This window comes from Schistocerca americana, chromosome 3 (genome assembly GCF_021461395.2).
Source record: "Schistocerca americana isolate TAMUIC-IGC-003095 chromosome 3, iqSchAmer2.1, whole genome shotgun sequence".
In the NCBI taxonomy this organism is placed as follows: Eukaryota; Metazoa; Arthropoda; class Insecta; order Orthoptera; family Acrididae; genus Schistocerca; species Schistocerca americana.
In genome coordinates, this window is record NC_060121.1 from 719,940,176 (window position 1) to 719,957,598 (window position 17,423).

Sequence of the window (17,423 nt, forward strand, 5' to 3'; positions counted from 1 at the left end):
GTTTGCTTCATACTATATACCGGGTTGATCTCGATTATATCAAAATATTAGTATTCATTATTGCTCCTGTTGCTTTGAGGCTCGCTGCCCACGTACGTGGTCCTTTCACATATAAGTTTCTTACAGCGATTTGAAATGGTCTTTCATTCTGTTCTTTCAACTGTAGTAACACACACAGTATAGCTTCTACATACAAAAAATCAACCTAACTGATTGAAATACTCCGCATAACTTACCTGTCATCACATTAGCTTCATACAATTTGTTTTCTTTCTTTCCACATGTTTCGTAATTTCATGTTTCAATGATACTATAAAACAAGTTTTTCTCAGAAAACAGTTACAGTTCCTCGCATCTGAAACGGAAACAAGAAAAGATTGATACACTGACATATGTTTGCCTCGAGTGGCTTATTGGATGATAACGTCGTAGGATGAATCAGGAATGGGATGGGTAACTGGACTGCCTTTTGCTCCACCCGTGAAAATGCATTATGAGCGTAGTTTTTTGCTGCACGAGACTCCCTGTTGGACCTAAGGCTTTCGAGGATTGTCCACCTCCTTCTCAAATGATAGTTCACATGAGACAAATACTCAGACAGAAATTACATAACATCTTATTCTACATACGTATATGCACAAACATAAAAATACTAGTTCCCATTTATTACATCTTCTTTTAAGTCTCAGTAATCTTAGGTCCCGGATGTCTCGAGATTTCTCCTTTTGGGTTAACTCATGAGCGTATGGTGACAATACATTTATTCCTTTCCCTACAAACGTCTTTGTGAATTTCGCTTCCTGTTTTACATTCATATGGTCCCTACGTCCTTTCGGTGGTAAGAATGCCCTCACGTACGTGAGTGCTTACGCAACAATCAGTACAGTACCACAGCTCGGCAACTAGTCTTCTTTATCCACCGCAGTTAAGCGGTGATGCGTACGTTAAAACCGTACGTGTGTTACGGGCAAGCGTAGATTGCCGTGTGCTTTCTTTGATCGTGGTTTTACGCGCACCGAGGTCCTTCACATTCAGAGGTGAGAAGCAAGGTTGTTGAAGTCCAAAGTCTCTTCCTTACTACCTGATCTCGGTAATTAACATAGCTTGCATGCGCTATACTGCCTTTAGATACTTTTATTGTCCACCATTGCAGGTCCGGAGCAACCTTCCCTCCACAACGGGCACAAAACTTCATCAAATCACAGTTCAAAATGTTCACATTTGTATTAGTTCCTAGGGGACCAAACTACTGAGGTCATCGGTCCCTAGACTTACACACTACTTAAACCAGCTTACGCTAAGAACAACACAGACACCCATACCCGCGGGAGGACTCGAACCAGCGGCGGGAGGGGCCGCGCAATCCGTGACATGGCGCTTTCTTTTTTTTTTGACACCTCTAAACCAAAGATGTTGCCTGACTGGCAGAATCGATTGTGTTGCCGTTACACTCTGCTATAGGTAGGAGGTAAGACTTAAACCTATAGTCTGATTTAAAGTAGTTGTCACCTGACAGGCAACGGGCTGCAGGGCTCCCGCCACCAATAAACCAATGGCAGCCGGCGCTGTTACCACTTTGCTCTGCTGAGCTGACTAAGGCATTGTGCCAGCCAGTCCTCAGCGAGCCGTTGTAGACGTGCGGGTGAGGGATTTGAGTGACTTGTAGCTTCGCGTGTTTACGATGTCTGATGAAAGCAGTCGCAAGAGAGGGAGGCCGAGGGTGCACACTCCTCGGAAACCTCCAAAAAGTGGCGGACATGGCGTCGTTATACGCAGTCAGGCGCGTGAATACATTTGTTCCTTAAGGGAGTATTTTGAGAGAGAGAGGGATGCAGGAGGGCCTCTCGATCCTTTGGATAAGGTGGTGGAGCGAACTGCAGCTGCTCTGCAAGTTAGCGAACGATCAGTAATAAGAATCTGCAAGGATAAATTCACGAAAGAAGGCTCAAGTGAATCATCTAAATTGGATACACCTGGGAAAAAGAGGCGACTAGAGAAGAGGGTCACAAAACTTGACTCTTTTCAGGAAGATGGAATTCGTCGTCAAATATACGCATTTTATTCGAGGAAGGAGTATCCAACACTCAAAAAACTACATGCTACCCTCACAGCGGCTGACCTATTTCAGGGTAGTAAATCGTCTTTGTTACGAGTCGTGAAAATGTTAGGATTCCGCTATAAATCCATCTCTCGCAGGAAGTTACTAATGGAACGCCAAGATATTGCAGCCTAGCGATGCCGCTTTCTTAGAGAATTAGTGGGGACAAATTTTGATGGTACCGTTTGGCTTGATGAAACGTGGGTGAATGCAGGACACAGTTAAAAAAAAGGCTGGACAGACGGTACCATCAGCGGAAGTATGGCAGCTGCGATCGACAGAGGAAAAAGGATAATTGTGGCACATGCCGGAAATTCAAAAGGTTTCATCCCAAATTGTCTGCTGCTATTCAGTTCAAATAAAGACCTCCGACTACCACGAAGAGATGAACCACAATACTTTTGTGAAATGGTTTGAAGACTGTGTGCTCCAGAACTTAACAAAAAACTCTATCATTGTAATGGATAACGCTCCTTATCATTAAGTAATACAAGACAAAGCACCCACAAAGGCAACGTGGAAAAACGACATTGTTAGCTGGTTGCAGAAACATAAGGTGCAGTTCGACAGTAATTTTACAAGGGCAGAATTATTAGAACTTGTATCGCAAAACAAGCCAAAGAACCCGATTTACATTGTGGATGAAGTAGCAAAAAAATACGGGCATAAAGTGCCCAGATTGCCTCCTTACCATTGCCATTTCAACGCAATAGAGCTGATTTGGGCTCAGGTTAAACGGCATATTGCTGCAGAAAATAAGAAATTCACATTAACCGAAGTGGAACGCCTTTTGAAAGAGGCAGTTGAAATTGTGACATCGGAAGACTGGCAGAAGGTAGTACATCACGTGAAAGGAGCGATACAAGACGCATGGAACAATGAAGGTATATTACAACAAAGTGTCGAAGACTTAATTATATCTGTCAATACGAGCAGCGAGACGGATAGTTCCACTGACTCTGACTCTGAATTAAGCGGTGTTTCCGCATTGTCTGATTATTGTCCAGTGTACTTACTGCCTTTAAATATTGTGTTTGTGAATTTATTTCGATTGATTCTTATTTTTGTTGTGAGACTAAGAAATACTGTTTGGCCAGCTCTCGTCATCTCCTTACGGTAAGTTAGACTGAATTTTAATTGTATTTCATTTTGTACATACACCAAGATGTTAATCAATGTGTGTAATAGTTTTCGAGATTTGCAATCTAAAGAAGAAAACTTTTCCGGACACGAAAATTTCTCACACTTCAATAGTTAATGCAACAACGGCCCTAATTAAAATTAAGAAAAGTTATTTTATTTTCTTATAGATACCACTGAGACCGATACTGTACGTAAATTTCAAAATATTTACATAATATTTATAGGAGATAGAGATTTTAAACGTCATACTGGTTTCGAGTTCAGTACTGTTAGGGTTGCTCAAAAATGCTGTTTTCAGAAATTTATATACAGGAAACTTGATGCACTACGAAAACTTTTAAGGATTCTTTGCCGAGTGCATTATTTTGGTAATGAACGGAAAAAAATATTTTGCTGTGACACCAATAGTTTTTCAGTAATGACGTGATAAGTTAGAAGCTGTTTGCGAAATCGAGAATTTAAATGGTTTCAAACAAATTAACGTAACTCTTGTCCGAATTAAAATTAAGAATAGATATTTGACAGATTGAGAGACTGAGAGACATTGTAGAGATATACATCATACGTGGGTTTGAAATTTTTTACTTACTTTTTGTAGAAGATACAGGCTTTCAAAGGGTTTTCTATCGCCGGGGTAGCGATGCGCTGAGGCGGCTGCCTCCAGCCAGTGCTTGCCGTGACAACGCCACAACTTCGCAGCGCAAACGTCAAGTGACAACTACTTTAAATCAGACTATAGTGGCTAGCTGGGAGATTTTAGTTGTTGGTCTATGGACGCAGCGTAATACAGTTTTTATAAAACGAAGTGGTAAATGATACTATAACTCAAAGGTAAAGCTACTGGAACATATATGTAAGGTAATGAAATTTTGTGTATTTAATTTTAAGTGTACACTTTTTGTTCTGCCTTACGGCAGGTCTCGTCATGGGGAAAGCCCTGTCAGAGAGGTCCACCGCATGAGCGTCTAGCGAAGTGATTCCAGTGGTGGTTTCCCGTTGCCTTCCTCTGGTGATGATGAAATGATAATGAGGACAACACAACACCGAGTCCCTGAGCGGAGAAAATCTCCGACCCAGCCGGGAATCGAACCCTGGCCCCCAGGCGTGACAGACAGCCGCGCTGGCTACACAGCTATCTTTTTTTTTTTTTTTTTTTTTTTGGTTACTTTCTTATTTTAAGGCCCCTTAGGAAAATGGAACTAAGAAAAAGAAACTAAGTGCCACCGCCACTTTTCATCCTGTAACAAAAAAATCTCGTTCACTTCAGGCGTTGGCTCCTGACTAAACCTACCCCAGAGAGCCATCTGTATACCAGGGGAAATATGGGAATTCAAGGTTAGGGCTATCCTTACAAACAAAACAAAATCTTCCTTTATCTGAAATTTATTATTTTTTGTTGTGTAATTGATCAGAGGCCTTCTGCGCCCCGCTGGTAATATGTTGAGTCACGTCTTCTCGAAATTGATGTGTTCCGTTCAATTGTTCAGAAATGTTCATTGGTTCAAACAGGAAACCTTCTTCTCTCTTGGCTTAACACATTCCAGCCGCGAGGCGGGTCGTGGAAAGTACTCCCAAGGAAGTTCGAGAAAAATTGTCTGTATTTTGGGTGACGGACAACGACATAATGACAGTCATTGAGGTATGTCCAAAAATCGAGTACAGAGTCTACAGTTTGTCCAAATAGGCAGTGAGTGGCATGTCCGTGAATCCAATTCACAGCATTGGTCTCTGTCCGAGGAAAATAGTCCCGTTCCGGAAATAATAATGAAAGGGGAGTAATCCGATCCGGAATGGCCCGCGTTAGAAAAGCCACAATACGACGAATCAATTGCCAAACCTCCGCCGCCGGTCCGCAAACAAACCGATGTTCGTCATTGTCTGGCACTCCACACGTGGAACATTGAGGTGATTGGGCGAGGTGGTTACGATGAAGGCGAGATTGGTTGATTTGCTTACAATTGACAGATAGTTACCAGAGAGATTGATCATTCGTGTCAAGGTAACAGGCGAACATCGCGCGCCATACATGACGCCAGTCAACCTGGGGGAACTTTTATTCAATCTGGTTAGGTGGACGACTTAATTGGAGGACATTGTATACTGCCTCTGTCTTGAGTAAAAGCTGCCTTGGTAAGGTGAGGCGTAGATAACTGAGTTCAAGAAAGGAGTATCTTATATAATGGAACTGGTCCGGAACATCCGAGATCATCACTGTGGCTGACAGTGAGACCGGCGTTTATGCCGGCAGGAGGAGACCTGTGAGGCTCGTTGTGTGTCCATACCGTCATCTGGGAGCTGACAAATAGGGCGCGAGCTCTATCCGGCGCGTGAAACAGACCTATTCCATCTCGTTCATGGGGAAGAGTAAGTGGCATAGTTAACTTTGGACAACAGCCCAGAGCTGAAGAAAGATGCCATCGCTACCAACATGCTACGTGCCACAGTAAGCGGGAAAGGTAGAACCAGTGCTACATGAGGAACTCGGGATGCGATATACAGGGTGTTACAAAAAGGTACGGCCAAACCTTCAGGAAACATTCCTCACACACAAAGAAAGAAAATATGTTAGGTGGACATGTGTCCGGAAACGCTTACTTTCCATGTTACAGCTCATTTTATTACTTCTCTTCAAATCGCATTAATCATGGAATGGAAACACACAGCAACAGAACGTACCAGCGTGACTTCAAACACTTTGTCACAGGAAATGTTCAAAATGTCCTCCGTTAGCGAGGATACATGCATCCACCCTCCGTCGCATGGAATCCCTGATGCCCTGATGCAGCCCTGGAGAATGGCGTATTGTATCACAGCCGTGCACAATACGAGTACCGGGGTTGCGTAGACAAGAGCTTTCAAATGCCCCAATAAATGAAAGTCAAGAGGGTTGAGGTCAGGAGAGCGTGGAGGCCATAGAATTGGTCCACCTCTGCCAATCCATCAGTCACCGAATCTGTTGTTGAGAAGCGTACGAACACTTCGACTGAAATGTGCAGGAGCTCCATCGTGCATGAACCACATGTTGTGTCGTACTTGTAAAGGCACGTGTTCTAGAGCACAGGTAGAGCATCCCGTATGAAATGATGATAACGTGCTCCATTGAGCGTAGGTGGAAGAACGAAACTAAAATGAGCTCTAACATGGAAATTAAGCGTTTCCGGACACATGTCCACCTAACATATTTTCTTTCTTTGTGTGTGAGGAATGTTTCCTGAAGGTTTGGCCGTACCTTTTTGTAACACCCTGTATGTACTGACATATCGAGCTCGTTGGAGAATATCTAGGGATCAAGGGAACGAAGGCGATGGTCCATAAGACCTGCTCTGATCATTAAAAGGAGGCGTCGGCAGTTGATGATGGCTGAACGCCGGAGATCAGATGAAAAATCTATTCCCAAACAGCGAATGGTATCAACGGTGGTGAGAGGTGTAACGCACTCCACGGGAAGTCCCGTGCCAATGAACATAACTTGTGACTTACGTACGTTTAAAGAGCTACCCGACGCCACACCATAAGTCGCTTCCCACGTCAAAACAGCTTGAACTTCGTCGGTATTACGTAAACAGATGACAACATCGTTAGCATAGGCCGTGCAACAGAATCGGTAGTGATCTATGGACAACCCTACCAAACGTTGTCTTAGTCCACATAGCAAGGATTCTAAGGAAAAGGCGTACAAAATCGCCGATAGAGGCAACCTTGACGTAGGGATCGACCCATTGTTATCGGAGGAGTGAGTCTGCCGTTGTACATAATCCTGGAGGCACCCTGCAGAAGGCGCATCACTACCGCGACAACGGCGACTGGGAAACCCATATGGTGGAGAACGGCCGTAAGGAACGAATGGTCAACCCTAACAAACGCTTGACTAAAGCCCAAAGACGCAAGTGCCCCAGAGAGGCAATGTGCCTGGGTAACGGCGATCATATCCTTGTAGCGGCATAAAGCCGTGCGGATATTATTATCCCCTCCCAAAGATGCTTGGTCTGGCGAAACAACATATAGGGCAACATTTTTAAGTCGTGCCGCCAAAAGCCGAGTGAAGATTTTCATATCACTGTTAAGGAGGGTGATGGGCCGATAATCACTGATATTGTTGCCACCATGCGGTTTATGTACAGGAATAATAATTTCTTCCATGAAAGCGTCCGGCACCGGTACTTCCCGAGATATCAGTTACCGACAGATGGAGGTGAAGGTGGACTCTAACAAATCACGGAAGGTGCGATAAAATTCGAAGGGAAGACCGTCGGGTCCTGGGGAGCGATTGATGGTTCCTGCCCGTATCGCATCGAGGACTTCATCATCAGTCACCTCTGACATCATCGCCGCATCTCCTGGGATACCACCAAAGTTGAGCTGGGAGACGTCCTCCATCAACTCTGGGGAATGTGGAATTGCGGCGTAGAGCTGCTGGTAGTGGGCGTGAAGCACATTGCCTATTGCAGATTGGGTTACGTAGCGACGCCCTTATTGGTCTATTAGGACGCAAATCAATTTTCGGCGTCGATTGTGGCGTTCTTGGATGATATGGTACATCGATGGATGTTCATGAGGCCATCGATCAGCAGTACGAGATAGTACTATCGCCCTTCCAAATGCCTTCGCATGAGATTGGAGATTTGGCCTTTGGCATGGTTCATCCTTGTATGGCGCTCAGGGGAGGCTGGCATCGTGGAGCATTCTCGTAGGATCCTGTAGTAAAAGTTCATAATGCTCTTCCTCCAGGCGACAACATCTTTGCCATACCGGATCAAAGTTTTCGAAGAGCTGGTTTTGTACACTGGATCCACCAGGATATGGTAGACGGATACATGGGACGGCGTCCGTTACATGTGATCCAAGTGTCTTCTATTAGAGGTCCACAGTCAGGTGAATTAAGAAGTGCCGTGTTCTGTTTCCATAAACCACGTTCGGGCCATACTACCTGTCTTGTGAGAACAACATCACAGAAGTAAGCCTCATGATCTGAGAAAGCATCAGGTTACATTTCAGCCTGTCGAGTGTGTTGAATTAGGGATCGAGAGATGTAGACGCGATCCAGTCGGCCAGAGGAGTGCGCAGTGAAGAACGTAAAGCCCAAAAGATCACGGTGAACGTGTCTCCACGTGTCGACAAATTGTAGTCGCGTGACGACTGCTTCCAGAGCTGCGCATGGTGAGTGACGCGGCAATTGATCCTGAGGTCGCTGGGTACAGTTCAAGTCCCCATCCATGACCCAGTCATCGTGTGGTCCCATAAAAATGGGTGTAACTTCATTCGCGAGGAAGGCATTGCGTTCACGACGGTACCTGGAGCCCGACGGCGCATAAATGTTGGCGATGTGTACACCAAAGAGAGTAAGGACTATACCTCCGCCGTTGGGGAGGTATAGGACATCTTCGGCAGGAAGACCTTCTCGTAAGATGATGGAAACACCACTACCGGTGTCCGAAGCGGGAGAAAGATACGCCGTGAAGCCCTGTGGTGGTGAAAAATCGGCGACATGCACTTCCTGAAAAAGCGCAAAATCGATGTCCGCATCATAAATCATATCGCGGAGCAGCGCTAGTTTGTGTGGCGCACGAATGATCGTGAGGTTAATCGTTGCGACACGATAATGATGGAGTCCCACAGGCAGAGGTGGGGCTCCTTCTGCAGGAGCGAGAGGTCGACGATGTTCCCGGTCCGCTGAAGAGGCTGCAATTGTGGAGAGTTTGCGAGCGCGGGCGCAACCGATGGGGGCGATCCTTCATCAGCACCGTCCACCCCACTCCCTTCGATCTCCACGTCGTCTGCCCAGGAGACTGATACAGCGGTAGGGCATCGGCTGTGCACATCATCCACGTGGAGAGGAGACGCAGTTTTCGGCTCAGCGCCTAGGCTCTCTTCAACGTCGACCTGTGGGGGCGACGGCGCCAGTAAGGAGAGGTGTTCGTTGCCAGTGGTCGTCTGTGGCGGGTCGTTCGCATCAAACTTTTGGTCGTCAAAGAGCGGTTTGTCGTCCATCTTCGGGTCTGTATCCCTGGTATCCATCCGTAGAATGGATTCATCAGGGGGTGTACGGCCACGTTTCTTTATCTTTCGTGGCGATCCTTGTTTTCGAACATGTCGTTCAGAGTTCGATTGCGGGTAGCTTTCGTCTGACTCCGTACCAGTCTGAAGGAAAGCAGAAGTTGGTTCAAATGGCTCTGAGCACTATGCGACTTAACTTCTGAGGTCATCAGTCGCCTAGAACTAAGAACTAATTAAACCTAACTAACCTAAGGACATCACATACATCCATGCCCGAGGTAGGATTCGAACCTGCGACCGTAGCGGCCGCTCGGCTCCAGACTGTAGCGCCTAGAACCGCACGGCCACTCCGGCCGGCGCAGAAGCAGGTACCACTCCCGGATCAACGTCCATCTCAGTAGCATTTTCAGTCACCGTGCTGCGAAGATTCGGCAGGTCAGGATCTGGTTTCTATGGCACCTCAGAAGGAATCTCAGTAGCGGTTGCATCTACCTGATCAGACGACGTCAACGGAGCAGGAAGACTCTGTGTAGAGGTGCTACCTTCCTGGGCAACCGTGGCATATGTGACAGGGATCTGAGTGATCACCACTGGGGACGCTTCCTCGCCGACTGGAGTCTGGATGAGGCGGCGTCGCATGCAGGCGGATCTGAGGTGGCCTTCTTGTCCACAACCCGCACATGTTCGGGGTTGGCCATCGTACGTGACAATGGCTCGCACCCCGCCAATTGTCAGGTATGATGGTATATGTTTCTTCAGTTCAATTTTGATCTGACGCACACTATTAAGGACATGGTAGGTCGTGAAGGTTTGCCATTTTTCCTCTACGTAACCGATGACGTCACCGTATGGTTGTAACGCAGAGACAACTACGTTCTTCGGCACTTCAAAAGGTAGTTCAAACACCCTAATCGTGCGTTGACCGTACTCTGCGATTTCAAGTGTTACAGCTCCGTCATGACCATCAGAGTATTTGAACTTAAGTCCATTGGCATGTCGGCGAATAACATCTTAACACACCTCGGTGTTTGTCATTTTAATATAAACAACACTACTCGTGATCGAAAAATGGATTCCGAGAACGTGGTTAGGATCTAAACGAACTTCTTCACGTAGGAACGTTTCAATTTCATGTGCAAGTGGTCGCGCATGTTCAGCTGGGAAGGAAACTTTAAGGATCGCACGGCGGTAAGCGCTCGACATGTTGTTCACGGAGGACGGACACAAGCCTTAAAGCTACGACGCGGAAGTCAACAACGCCGGCAGCGGAGCACTGGCCGGCGCGCGGGGCCGTCCGCACGCTGCCACGGCTGAGAGCCGACTGGCCTTCAACCGCGCGGCTAAATCACACCTTTCACTTCAGTATATTCGCACTAATCGAATGTAGTCACTCAGTTTACAGTCATTTTCAAACTTAATTTCGTAACAACCTTTCTTCATACTATCTTCGCTCGTGAGCACAATTATGAACTGTGTGACGATATAACCAGCCGCTTATGCATTTATTTACAGTTCATTATTTGCAAAACAATTACTTCGTGTATACCCTCTCACCATTATTCGGGACGTAAGTAAAATCGGATTACACGAGACTGCCTTGTGCATCCAGCATAGCGAAACGCGAATTGTGTTTTTACGTGGGTCGTCTGGAAGCGCGCCTTGTAAAGTTGGAGTACTCATTTTCCTCATCGTAAATGTGGATTGCTAAATTTTTTGGTTGCTTTCGTGGCAAAATTTCGGAGCACCGTCGAGCGCTGTTAACCGTCTACATTTCCACATGTGAATTCCTGCTTTTACATTAAGTTTGCTGCAGGAGGTGTAATTTCATTTCCATAAAACCCAGAACGCAACTTCGCGGTAACTACCAATTGACAGTTTCAAATATTAATACTAACGCTAATATACAGCAGACGAATCTAGAATAGAGAAGATTATTTAACTTTTCTCATTTTATTCCTTTTTAGGTAGTGGCAACTCCTCTCAGATATGTTTGCCTCTAAGTCTGTAACGTTTCTTATTCACCTACTGGGTTCACCATATCCTGTGAACTGCCTGTGTCACATTTGTGATTAATGTTCATTTCATTGTGTCTCTTACATACCTTTATGGTAACTCACCTTATGCGGCTCGGTGCATAGATCATTCCTATTAAATAAAAATAGTATGCTGCTACATCTTGCCGTGCTGCTACATATATTTATGTCCCTTCATTCGTTTCCGTCCTTCCGTCAGAGCACTAGTGTGTGATAAAAATGTATCCAGCCCCTCACTATAAAAAAAAAAAACTTCCTTGTGCTGGCTCTTCTCAAGAGAGTTGTACTTCTACTCCCATGTAGGTTAAAAGCGGTCTTCCTTTCCGGTTCCAAAATTTAGGTCTAAGCACTCTTAGAGTTACATAGTATTCGTACTTTTGGAAATGTTCCGAACAGCTAGCCCTTATTATCCATCATTTTGATTTGCAGCTCTTTGTATTGGCCGTGTTTGCAGTTGAAATTGTTGGATGTGAGGTCCGCCAGTTATACAAGACACCGTTTCTCTCAGTACCCAAACATATTTCGGCACCACTGTGCGATCATCAGTGGGTTTCCGTTTTTATTTATTCAGCAATGTGAATATTTTTGTTAAATGATTATAAAATTATGTGCATTTTAGTTAAAACAACAGATCGTTTCATTTTATAAATACCTTCACATTTGGTATGCATGAATTTTATGGATCACTTGTGTGTTAATTATTACAGGTAGGCAAACAAACGATCTTGATGAGAATTTTTTTGTTTTTTTTCTTTTTTTTTTGCTATACGTTAACCTATTTTCTAGAATGTAATTCATTTTTTCGTGCTGTTTTCGGGCCTATATTCGTTTTTACTTACGTTGTCGCCTTCCATTCTCCGCATAACGCTGAGGTGTTGTGATGCACACGTAACCATAACAAGTATTTTTCACAAATAACGTAGTAAAACACTTTTCACTTCACCAGAAGACAGTGTGATTGTGGTTTGCTATGTGTCCCAGCCCAGTCAGTGTTCATTTGTTCACCAGAGAGTTCGGCGCCTAATTTGGATTTTGTTTGCATTTTATCTTTGTGTGTACGTGTGTGTGTGCCTGTGTGTGTGTGTTTTCTGTGCGCTTCTTAGCTGTGTGTGTTGACTTGTCTATGGTATTCCTTTTGCAGGTAAATGATGCGTCTTTGCAGACTTTAGTTTATCTATTTTTCGTGTGTGTGTGTGTGTGTGTGTGTGTGTGTGTGTGTGTGTGTGTGTGTGTGTGTGTAGACTTTATCCGCTTGTGCTGTTATGATTTGTAAAGTTCCTTTAATGTGTTCAATTGTGTACCCTTGCAGAGTGTAGTCTATTCGTTTAAGACCTGTTTTCCTTCTGCTGTTGCCTTCTGTATATGGAAGTTTTCCTCAACGGCCAGTTTGCTGTATAGTCTGTGACTGGGTTTTAGTAGTGTTAGGTCTATTTTTATTGTGGTGCTCTGAGACATTTGAACCATTAGAACAACTTCCATTTCTCCTCTACTTTCCATTTCTTCTCAGAGGCCCTTCATTAATTCACTGTGTGTTATCCTCATTCCATCAGCCCATTTTCTTCCCGTTTCTTGTTTTGTTGAGATTTCATTAGTTTGCTGGTTTCTGATTTTAGTTCTGATTTTTTTTGCCCTGAATTTAGTTTTCTGAAATTTTCAATCCAAAGTCTTCTTGTGGTTCTTTCATCCAACTGATTTCTCACTAACTGTGTTAAATATTTTATCTAATGCTTTGATCCATCCTGCTCTGGTATCCGTAGAAATGTAGACGCCTTTTCCTTAATTTTTCTGTGGTTTCTGCGTTTTCGTAGATTTCTTTTCTAAGTCGCATAACCCAGGTTCCGTCTCGGAGAACAACATCGTAAATTTTTCTCTATGTCATTAAGTTTTATCATTCCTCTAATTACTGTGCTTTATTCTGATAGAACACTTCTGGTATTGTCCTAGTTTTGAGTTACAAGATATTCCTCTTTTTTGTAGTGATCCCACCTCAGCTTGTACTCCTTTTTAAGTTTCAATATTGTTTTTATGTCGGAAACTATGTTCACGCTTGTGGGTTGGATGATTTCTCTTGGAGTGACCTGTGAGATTTTTCCTTACTGTGTTTTAAATGGGAGTTTTCCTGTTAATTTTGTGCCAATATAGAGAGTTCCTTCTATAGTATAATTGATACCCACAGGAGACTCACGTAGATTATCTAATGCTAACTTGGCTTTATCTTTGTTGTATGTCATCTGCAAAAGTCAAACGTTTTCTCTGTGACTCTTTCTCCTTCCTTTTTCCCATTTGGGATACTTTTGGCGTCCTTTTCTAATTCTCTGGTCATTATTTCTAATGCGACGCGGAACAAAATTGGCGATAAGCCGTCTCCTTGTCTGACTCCTACGTGAATTTCGAATGAGTTTGAGATCTCGTCATTGAGTTTCAGATTTTAGATGGTTCCTCATGTAGTTTCCATGATATGGCTCTAGTCGTTCTATCGACTCGTAATTCTTCTACGCCTTTAAGCAGCGTTCATCTACCAACAGAACTGTATGGTGTTTTGAACTCGACAAATGTGACTATCGTGTTCCGACATCGTCTGATGCATAGCGTGGTTTTGAGGTTCTAGACCTGTTTAGTACCGGATCTAACTTTCCTAGATCCAATCTGAAACTCTGCTAGGTGTTGGTCCGTCTGCGGCTCAAGTCTTTTTAGCAAACCTTTAGAGAGTATTTTATAAGTTACTGGAAGAAACGAGATTCCTCTGTAATCGTTCGAACCTGTTTTGTCTCCTTTCTACGGAGTGGATGTATCAAAGTTCTCTTCTATTCCTTTGGCATTTACTCTGTTTTCCTGACTTGTGTTACCACTGAGTGAACTTTTGGTGTCATGTCTTTCTGGTCCAACTCTCGCAATACAGTAATAATATGAAATTATGTACCTTCAGTGTCATCGTTTCAATTCGTTTGCTCGACGCGCAAGTCGCCGAAGTGGCGTCAAATCGAAAGACTTGCACCCGGCGAACGGTCTACCCGACGGGAGGCCCTAATCTCACGACGTTTATATTTAACTCATTTGAGAATCGAGGTTACTAGAGAAAAAAATAGTCACCCCAGAGCGCAAATACATGTGAATATTTAAGCCCTTACAGATGGTGCAGCGATCAGGTTACGAGATCAACCATGCGGGAGCTCCCTCTACGTGAGCGTAAGGCAGTAGTGATCAATGAGACATTTATTGTCTGTAAACATGGGTAAATGTAAGGACGTGAAAGAGTGACAAAAATGTTTCGCCGTGCCTATGACCTACGGTGTGTGAATTTGTTGGTGTTTCGGGATGACTGTTCAAAATGACTATAAGCAATGGTGTAACACACATGGCCACGAAACACTATGTCAGAGTTGGTGTCGGAAAAAGATATTGACTGAAAGAGACCGTGGAAGCGTTTCACAGCTTGTGAGTCAAAATCGCTTCCAAACGCGGTAGTAACTGCTACGGGTAGATAACATTGCACCGGGAACTGAATGCCTCAAACACCTTGAATCGGTGACCTCGCAAGAGGCTGTTGCTCACACAAGTACGTAACGACGACAACGGCAAAGTTGATTATAATGGAGGTATCTGTGATTGGTAGTCTGAACACTTGCATACCCCGTTACATCTCGAATGCCCTGCAAAATTACTCTACGTGAACCCCATAGAATATCTGTGGAACGTGTTGGAACACCGGGGAAAACGCCAAAATCAGCATATCTTCAGTTTGATGGAACTGCGCTATCAAATCCTTACCGATTGGCTTAACCTGGATGCAATGTACCTGCGAAGCTTATGGGTTCACTTATTAACCGAATCCATGCGGTTTTCACTACTATGGGCGGAATTGCAGAGTATTAAATGATGCTTGTAACGCCTTCTGTCAGTGTGACTAATTCTTTGTTCGGTGAGATTAGTTAGTAGCCTACATACAGCTGAAACATAGGTATCGACTTTCAACGACTAGATCATTAGAGTCTGAACACTAGGCAGAAGCCTAGGGGGAGGAACCTGCCGGTTTCCGGCTTAATCGATGTACCATAATCACGGAGAACCTAATTCATTTTCCTCTCGAATAAAATTGCAGGATGCAGTCAGTGTGTTCTTGCAGTAACAGACATTAGCTAACGTTTTTGATTTCCCGAACGGTGTCGGAAATTACTGTGATTCCGACTGATGCAAATTATCCGCTTTCTAACACGAGACGAAGGTAATGATTTCCGATGCGCTCAGTCAGAGGCTTGTTAGGGTTCGATGTGTGCTGCTATAGTATCATAATTGAGAACGTATGTTGCAAGTGCTACTTTGAGATGAAGAGGTCAGCACAGGAGAGGAATTCTTGGCGGGCCGCATCAAACGAGTCTGACGACCGATAACCCAAAATAAAAAAAAGAAAACTGATCCTCAGGTAACGCATCACAAAGCTGGTCGGCTTTATTCAGGATTCCAGTGTAATGTATTATTCCCCTCTCTAAGGAACCGTATTTTTCAACATACTTTCTGTTATTGCGCCATCTTTACCCTATCTTACAGGGAGAGCCTGTACACCCGCATGGTACAACTCTACTGGTCGACGTCAGATCCAATGTCTTGCCGCATTAGTAACCTCCACATCATCCACGTACTGCTTCCTGCAAAGTGAATCGTTCTACATTTACATCTACATTTGTACTCCGCAAGCCACCCAACGGTGTGTGGCGGATGGCACTTTACGTGCCACTGTCATTACCTCCCTTTCCTGTTCCAGTCGCGTATGGTTCGCGGGAAGAACGACTGCCGGAAAGCCTCCGTACGCATTCGAATCTCTCTAATTTTACATTCGTGATCTCCTCGGGAGGTATAAGTAGGGGGAAGCAATATATTCGGTACCTCATCCAGAAACCCACCCGCCCGAAACCTGGACAGCAAGCTACACCGCGATGCAGACCGCCTCTCTTGCAGAGTCTGCCGCTTGACTTTACTGAACTTTTCCGTAACGCTATCATGCTTACCAAATAAACCTGTGACGAAACGCGCCGCTCTTCTTTGGATCTTCTCTATCTCCTCCGTCAACCCGATCTGGTACGGATCCCACACTGGTGAGCAATACTCAAGTATAGGTCGAACGAGTGTTTTGTAAGCCACCTCCTTTGTTGAAGGACTACATTTTCTAAGGACTCTCCCAATGAATCTCAACCTGGTACCCGCCTTACCAACAATTAATTTTATATGATCATTCCACATCAAATCATTCCGCACGCATACTCCCAGATATTTTACAGAAGTAACTGCTACCAGTGTTTGTTCCGCTATCATATAATCATACAATACAGGATCCTTCTTTCTATGTATTCACAACACATTGCATTATGTTAAGGGTCTAGGGGTAGCGTCTTTGATTCATAATCAAAACGTCTTCTGTCCCGGGTTCGATCCCCGCCTCTGCCTAAATTTTGATAAATAATCAGCATTCGCGGCCGATGACTTCCGGCATAAGAAGTCAGCCTCATTCTGCCAACGGCCTTGTCAAAGAGGGCGGAGGAGCGGATAGAGGTTCAGGGCACTCTCTTGTCCTAGGGGTGGGAAATTGCCCCTAAAGGCGGAAGAATCAGCAATTCAACGACATGAGAATGCAGAAGGCAATGGAAACCACTGCATTAAAGATACGTAACGTGTATCCACAGGACATATTGCCTGAAGAAGTGTCATGATGATCTCTCCATTGGCAAAAGATTCCGGAATAGTCCCCCAGTCGGATCTCCGGGAGGGGACTGCCAAGGGGGAGGTTACCATGAAAAAAAGATTGAATAATCAACGAAAGGATAACGTTCTACTAGTAGGGGCGTGGAATGTCAGAAGCTTGAACGTGGTAGGGAAACTAGAAAATCTGAAAAGGGAAATGGAAAGGCTCAATCTAGATATAGTAGGGGTCAGTGAAGTGAAGTGGAAGGAAGACAAGGATTTCTGGTCAGATGAGTTCAAAATGGTTCAAATGGCTCTGAGCACTATGGGACTCAACTGCTGAGGTCATTAGTCCCCTAGAACTTAAAACTAGTTAAACCTAACTAACCTAAGGATATCACAAACATCCATGCCCGAGGCAGGATTCGAACCTGCGACCGTAGCGGTCTTGCGGCTCCAGACTGCAGCGCCTTTAACCGCAC